The sequence below is a fragment of the Phalaenopsis equestris genome, unplaced genomic scaffold, assembly GCF_001263595.1.
Source record: "Phalaenopsis equestris unplaced genomic scaffold, ASM126359v1 Scaffold232425, whole genome shotgun sequence".
Taxonomy (NCBI): domain Eukaryota; kingdom Viridiplantae; phylum Streptophyta; class Magnoliopsida; order Asparagales; family Orchidaceae; genus Phalaenopsis; species Phalaenopsis equestris.
The window spans coordinates 1-8,726 of NW_018250390.1; positions in this window are offsets into that span (position 1 = coordinate 1).

Sequence of the window (8,726 nt, forward strand, 5' to 3'; positions counted from 1 at the left end):
AGTGAATTAATTCTGGAGTCTCGGGAAATTCTCGCAGTCGGCGCCGTTGGGCTCGTCGCCGTTGGGCTCGCCGTCGGCGCCGTTGGGCTCGCTATCGGCGCCCTTGTTCAAATCTTCACATTTTGGTCATTTTCGCTCCAAATTCGCTCATTTTTACATCTTTTTGTTCCAATGACCATAATTCTTCATTCCTGCAACAAAACATTAAAAATATATTTCCTTAAAGAGCAATATCAGCAAAAACAGAATAAAATAGGTATAAAAATTTCAACATATTTTCCTTGGGTCAGTCTCCTCGCCAAGAGCTCCCCGACGACGACAGAGGAACCAAACTGCCCGCTGTGGCGGGGTGGCTTTTTTTCACAAGAAGAGCTGGATGATTATCCCTACCTTCGGTAGCTTACAAGTTTACGTCCATCCCTGGTCGGGTACAGTTTCTTTTCTTTGCTCCGCACCTTGTAGCCTTTACTCGAATTCGCGCAAGTGTGTCCACACCCCCCTGACTTGACGAGGAATCCATTCTAATGAATTATATTTACTAAACTTGGCATGTGTGTGAATTGTATCAAAGGAAAGCATACAAATCACACAGGTAAGAAAGCCGCTATAAGAAACACACAGCTCCTTGAAATTATACACACTGATATTTGTGAAACTTTTTATGTTTCATCTTTTGATGGAGATAAATATTTTATCACCATCATTGATGATTTTTCACGTTATGGGTATGTCTACTTTTTGCATCAAAAATCTTAAGCTATAGATGTCTTAAATGTGTATATAACTAATGTTGAGAGACAATTAGATAGATAAATGAAAATTATCAGATCTGATAGAGGCTGTGAGTATTATGGAAGTTACAATAAATCGGGACAATGTCCAGGTTCATTCGTTAAATTCTTTTAAACTAATGACATATGTGCTCAATACACCATATCAGAAACACCACAACAAAATAGTGTTACGGAAAGACGAAACCATTCTCTAATGGAAATGGTTAGGAGTATGATGAGTAATTAATGACCAAAATATGATGAGTAATTAATGGCCAATTTTGGTTTTATGGCCTAATCCCACCAAATTGAACCCAATGGCCTACTCAATTGGCCTCAATTTGAATCCTAAACTCTTCATAACATTCCTACACATCAAGTTTGACCTTAAATTGGCCTTGGTGAGGCCTCAATTTCATTTAATTTCAACCCAAATCCAAAAATCCCCAAATTTGCACCAAATTGGCTATGTCTCCAATTCCACCAAATAGATTGCCCAAACCCCAAAATTGGCACCCAAATTATGTTGAAAAACTCCTCACAATTTTACTTTAGACCATTTTCAACAATCAATTTAGACTTACCCCAAGCCTAGCCCAACCTAGGCCCAAGTCTAACCCAACATACCCAAATTGACCAAAATTCCAAAATCCTTCAAATTGAACTCCCAATTGAACTCAAAATCATTTCAATTCTTCACCAAAAATCTTCACTACTATCATCTGCACAATATTAGTTAATCAATTGGGCTCATAGTCATGGCTAGCCCAACCCAACCCCAACTTTTAGCCATTTGGATCAAAATTGAATACACCAACATTAGCCTAATCACCCTAACGTCACCAAATTTATGACTCCACAACCACTAAGCTCCTCCTAAGGACAAGGCTAAACCCCTTTGGACCATCCATGGCATGTTATGGACCAATGGATCCCCAAATTAAGGGATTTATGCCCATTTATGGGCCTTAACCAAAAATCTTCCCCATCATCACTTGTCATTGAGGGTTAATTCCATAGCCCTGCCAGCCGGCCTAGTGGCCGGAGAACACCAAAACCAAGAGCCACAAGCTCAAATTCAAACCCAAACTCACCCATCTGAGCTGGTCAATTCCAATTGGCTTTAGCACTTCAAAACCCTCCACCTAAGCAATATTTTTCACCCCCCAATTGGCCCTGGCAGCCAGCCTAAGCTATTTTTATTTAAACCTCACCTCCATGGCCAAGTGAGGAGAGCCAAAAATTTTCTAAGGAAACTCTGTCAAATTGCTTTCAGAGACTCCCTAGGACCCCGTCAGTTCAAGCCCACCATTTTCTCCTCTGGTTCCCTCTGTGAGAGTTCAATTTTGAGCTCAAAGTTTCAGTCAAAATCAAGACATATTTTCCCACAGCTCTACACTGAACTAAACCTCAATTAATTGTGCACACACCATTCCCACAGTGAGAGGAGTTGATCCCCCACCAAAGCCCCCTCTCAAACAGCCTCCAACCTAGCTCTAATATAGACTTCAATCAACACGTGAAATTGAGCTTGGTAAAAATCATACCTGGACCATTCACCAAGGCTTGGGACTTCATCTGAAGGTTCGTTGGGACCAATCGAAGCTACCACAACCATCTAATTAAGGTCACCCCTCTCAGACAAAGGTATTGAACTCCAACCCTAAACCGAGCTTGCTTTGATTCTCCCTACGTATTTATAGTATTTCATACCGTATAATCCATATAGATAAGTTCGTCTTGAGTAGATGAAGGCTTAGGAACAAACCCCATGCGATTTGGTTGAGTTTAGGCCAAGATCTTAAGGTTTTAATGTGAATGGCTCTCAGGTTAGGTGAATTAGAAATGTTGGGGACGGTAATGGAGAGTCGTCCTATCTCGCGTGTATCCAATGGATGGAGGAGATCAAGCCGGACAGATCCATGGTGCATAAAGTGTGTTCCGCGTGGAGGCTACGTGGCTGGTGGCTTCAAATGGCAGAGCGACGCGTGGAGCCTTCGGAGCTGCCTAGGATCCAGTCAGCGCGTGTGGATAAGTAGAAAATTAGGGATTTTTAAATTATTTTAAATGCCTAAACTTCAAAAATCCATATCTTTCTCTAGGAAAATCATAAAAATAAAAGAAAATACCCTCTTGCTTAATGAACAGAGGAGAAAAATGTGGAATAAAAATAAAAATTATTTTCTTATTCCCTAATTTTTAATTAATTAAATATCCTCAGTGGTATTTTAATTCTCCATGGCTTGAAAAATTTTAATTCTCCAAAACTTAAAACATTTCACCATGGCTTGAAATTTTGAGGGTTTATTCCTCATGACAAAGACCATGTCTTTGGATTTTTCCAAGGTCAGAGGGCATCTCTATGCTTCTAACCTTAATTTTCAAGCTAAGGTGACCATTTTGGATTATTTTAATTTTATAAATCAAAATATCACTTAAAAAATTATGAGAGTAATTTTAGTAGATTTCTTGTGGTCAGAGACATCTAGAAAAAATATTTTGATGATTTGAATCATGTTCTGAATTTTAATACTTAGTTAAATGTAAATACCTTGTGTTAGTTTTTGTAAATTAAATACATATCAAAAATTAACAAAATTAATTCCACATTATTCATAAAAATCATGTCTACCCACTGTAAAAATACCAAAATTATTTGGCTTAGTCTAAGCACTAAAATGGATTTCTTAAGGAAACCTTGCAACTCTTAAGGAAACCTTGCTTTTCTATAAAAATAACTATATTAAATTAAATATGATTAGAAAAATTATGAAAATTATTTTTATTAGTTCCTTGTGACCAGGGTCATTTTATAAAAATAAAACCCATTTTTGTAAAAATACTTCATTTTTCAAGTATATTTTGAATTAAAAATAATTAAAATAATCAAAATTTTCAAAAATACAAAAAATAGTTCAAAAAGAGTGGAAATATCCCCCGGTCACTTAGAATTCATTAGGACATTTTTTTAAATTTTTCTAAGTTAAAAATAAATTTTAAAGGCTTAAAAGTGAATTTTTCATATTTTCTCACTAAAATAATTATGTTAAACAAATTACAAAATTACAAAAATACAAAATTTGATTTTTTGAGTTTTTTGAACTCAGAGGAGTCTAATAAAAATATAAAAAAAAATTTGTAATTAAAATAATATTTTTTTATTTAAATAAATCATGAAAATTGATCTAAAATTAAATAAATAAAATAGAAATTTGATTCAAAAAATCATGAAATTTTGTCTAAGTGTTTCTCCAACCTTAAGAAACCTCTAATAATTTTTTTTATAAATATAAATTTTATTTTGGATAATTAAACAAATTAACTTTTGAAAATTTTATTTTCTAAATTTAAATAATCATCTAAATTAAATCAAATTTTGAGAGGTCCACATATCCTCCTCTAACGTTTTAATTAGCTCATGGGTATAACACTTTAAATCAATAGAATATAATTTTTTTCTCATTTAGAATCCTCTTTCCATTGAAGCTTGATTCCTAATGAAACCTAAAACCCCTTCTAATGATATCAATGTTTCAGATAAGCATTTATTAAAACCTCCTCTCATTTATATGAATATATTGACATATATCAATAGAGTATAATGAGTTGAGATCAAATTAAAGTATTAGATTTCTCTCAATATTTAGTTTCATTGCGATATATTTGTATTATAAGTAGCCTGCACTCTCTTTGTAACTTGATTGTACAAAGCTTGTAAAAACTTGTGATAGTATTAATCACCATCAAAGCATGCTTTAAACTTAGGCTATGATATGTGTATTGCGGATAACTAAGAAAGGGGAGTGCTTCCATAAGGACAAAATATACCGTCCAGACAGTAAACCACCCGGTGTCACGTCGCCCGTCGATGAGGTGTGTGACCGTGGCTCTTGGTGGTCGGCCGTCCGAATAAAATATTTTCTCTTACATAAGAGAAGCATCTAGGAGTGTAACCGAGCCTGGCTTGAGCAAACCTAGACTTGGCTCAGCTCATTAAAAAATATCATTGTTTGTGTTCAACTCATTTTTATATCAAGTACGAAAAATTTATTTGTCTTTGGGTCGTTTAATTAGCGAGTCGATATCAGGCTGTTCAAGAACAACAAACTGTTTTGATAGTCCTTATCACACAAGCGTAGAATATTCAAGGTAGGAGTGGAATTTAAAATTTACGTATTTATATTAAAATTTTAATTTAAATAAAATTTAATGTATTTTTATACTATTTTATAATTAATAATTTTAATTGATTATAAATCTTATGGTCAATTAAATTATTTAAAATAATACTTATCAATTATAGATATGTAATTTAAAAAAATTTTGTCAAAATGAGTCAAACACAAACAAATAAATCTTTGTATATGTTTAGTTCACTTATATATCCAATGCAAAAAAATGTGTGGTCAACTCGTTTATTTAGCGAACGAATCGAACATGAAGTACTTAACAAGTCAAATAAGAATTGTTCACAAATAACGAGCCCTTTCGTGCCCATCGAATGTATCAAAATTTTTTATTGGTAATTCTTGAATGAAAGAAGGCGCAATTTTCACAATACTATGTTCTCACCCATCTTCAAAATTAATAGAAATTGAAATGTAAATTTCTTGTAATTTCAGAAATACATGCATATCTTACTAATGAAGGTTAATTTCCATCAATGATAATGATACATGCTCCGTTAGTTTTACTGCTATTACACATCTTAACCAAGAAATATCAACTCTACATTACTTGCATCCCCTTTCCTTAAAACATCAATTACAATAAATAATTACGCTATAGAGATGTGGCGCGGTAACAAGAATAATACCTGCAAGCGTTTTGGCAACTGCTGCCAAAATTTACACCATGAACGAAACCCGACAAAGCTATAGCTCGAACGAATCATTTTATCAAGCGTGCAGCAAAGTAAATAGCAAGGAGGATAATGACCATTATCTGTGCAAGGAGAATTGAAAGATTAGCAAATAATGAAATCATTAATGAATTGGATTTTACTAAACCCGGCATGTGTGTGAATTGTATTAAAGGAAAGCATACAAATCACACATATAAGAAAGCCGCCACAAAAAACACACAGCTCCTTGAAATTATACACACTGATATTTTTGGAATTTTTGATGTTTCGTCTTTTGGTGGAAAGAAATATTTATCATCATTATTGATGATTTTTCACGTTTTGAGTATGTCTACTTATTGCTTCAATAATCTCAAACTATAGATGTCTTAAAGATGTATAAAATTGAGATTGAGAGACAATTAGACATAAAAGTGAAAATTATCAGGTCTGATAGAGGCGGGGGGGGGTTTATAGGGAGTATTATGGAAGTTACAGTGAATCTGGACAATGTGCAGGTTCATTTGTTAATTCCTTTAAACTAATGGTATATATGCTCAAAACATTATGTCAGAAATACCACAATAAAATGGTGTTGTAGAAAGACGAAACTGTTCTCTAATGAAAACGATTAGGAGTATGATGAGTAATTCTTCTTCACACTCATCATTGTGGATGCATGCTTTAAAGAACGCTGCTTATTTGTTAAACAAGTTCCTAGTAAGGCAGTTCCAAAGACACCTTTTGAACTGTGGATAGGAAGGAAACCTAGTTTAAGACACCTGCGTGTTTGGGGTTGCCCAGCAGAAATAAGGTTATATAATCCACATGAAAAGAAATTGGACTCAAGAAAAACCAGTGGTTTCTTCATTGGTTATCTAGAAAAATCTAAAGGGTATAGATTTTTTTGTCATAACCACAGTACAAGAATTATTGAAGCTGAAAATGCCAAGTTCATTAAAAATGGTGAAGTTTGTGGGAGTTTGGAACCACATAAAGTGGAGATCCAAGAAATTAGGGTACAAGTTCATTTACTTAAAACGTTTTCTCAAGTTATTATTCTTACAACTGTTGGACAGTTTGACAACTTAGAAGAACAACAGATATACGATCAAATACCCCACAATAGAACTGTCACTAATGAACCTACATTAGATGAAACACATGAAATAGTATCTAGAAAGTCTCAACGAAAAAAAAAGGTCTACTACTTCCAATGATTATGTGGTTTATCTACATGAATCTGAATTTGACTTAGGAGTCAATGAAGATCCAGTTTCATTTTCATAAGCAATAAAAAGTGCAAATTCTTTAAACTGGTTAGATGCAATGAAAGATGAGTTGAAATCGATGGATCATAACAAAGTCTGAGATGTCATTGAATTGTCTGAATGTTGTAAAAGAGTCGGGTGTAAATGGGTCATTAAGTCTAAGTGCGACTCGCATGACAATATTGAACGATATAAAGTCAGACTAGTTGTAAAAGATTTCATTCAGAAAGATGGCATCGACTATAAAGAAACATTTTCTCCGGTTTCTAAGAAAGATTTATTTACAATTATCATGGCACTAGTAGTTCATTATGATTTGGAGTTACATCAAATGGATGTGAAAATTGTCTTTCTGAATGGGAATTTAGATGAAAAGGTTTACATGAGTCAACCTGAAGGATTTTTTGTTAAAGGAAAGGAGCACATGGTGTGTAAACTTTAGAAATCAATATACGAACTTAAGCAAGCTTCCCGACAATGGTATCTTAAGTTCAATGATACCATCATGTCCTTTGGATTTAAAGAAAACACAGTTGATCGGTGTATATATCTAAAGGTCAGTGGGAGCAAGATCATATCTCTCATTTTGTATGTTCATGACATCTTGTTGGCTACTAATGATCTTGGCTTATTATATGAAACCAAGAATTTTCTCTCTAAGAACTTTGAACTGAAAGATATGAGTGAGGCATCCTATGTGATTGGAATTGAAATATTTTGTGATAGATCACAAGAATTGTTAGGGTTGTCTCAGAAAACATATATCGAAAGAGTTCTTTATAGATTTAATATGGAAGTTTGCTCAGCAAGTATTGCTCCAATTCAAAAAGGAGATAAATTCAGCCTTATGCAGTGTTCAAAGAATGATTTGGAACATAAAAGAATGGAAGAAATTGCTTATGCATCTATTGTTGGAAGCTTAATGTATGCTCAGGCGTGTATCAAACCAGACATTAGCTTTATTGTCGGAATGATGGGCAGGTTTCAAAGTAATCTAGGAATAGATCATTAGAAAGATGCAAATAAAGCTTTGAGATATCTACAAGGAACAAAGGGCCACATGCTCACTTATAGAAGATCTAAAGATCTTGAAGTGATATGATATTCAGATTCAGATTTTGTTGGATGTGTTGATACCAGAAAACCAACATTTAGTTATCTGTTCATTTTGGTTGAAGGAGCAATCTCATGGAAAAGTGCGAACCAGACTATCACAGCTGCTTCCACTATGAAATTTGAATTTGTGGTTTGCTTCGAAGCTACAATTCAGGGTTTATGACTGCAAAATTTTATTTGAGGACTCGAAATTGTCGACAGTATTGTCAAGCTGTTAAAAATTTATTTTGATAACTCCGCAACAGTCTTCTTTTCCAAAAATGATAAGTATTCCAAATGTGCTAAACACATGGAATTAAATTACATTGTCATGAACGAAGAAATTTAGAAACATGAGGAAGAAGTTCAGAAAGATAGGATGTCAATTGAGCATATTAGCACCAATCTCATGATTGCAGATCCTTTTACAAAAGGGTTGGCACCGAAGACATTTAATGAACATGTTGTGAGAACGGGCATTACCAAAACTTTTTATTAGTTTTATGCTCTTTGTACTTTGACACTTTGAGCTCAATTTTTCTTATTTCTGATATTTATAAATCTTATTTTTATCGTTAGTATATTTTTTTATGTTGCATGATGTTTAACAATATTTGTCTTTTAATAGACATTATGGGATCATGATGTTAACTCTCATAATTCTCATTGTGCTAAGTATATAATTGATATTGTGATACATGGAAGGGACTGTGACCATAAATTGATGCACAACCGTCATGATTC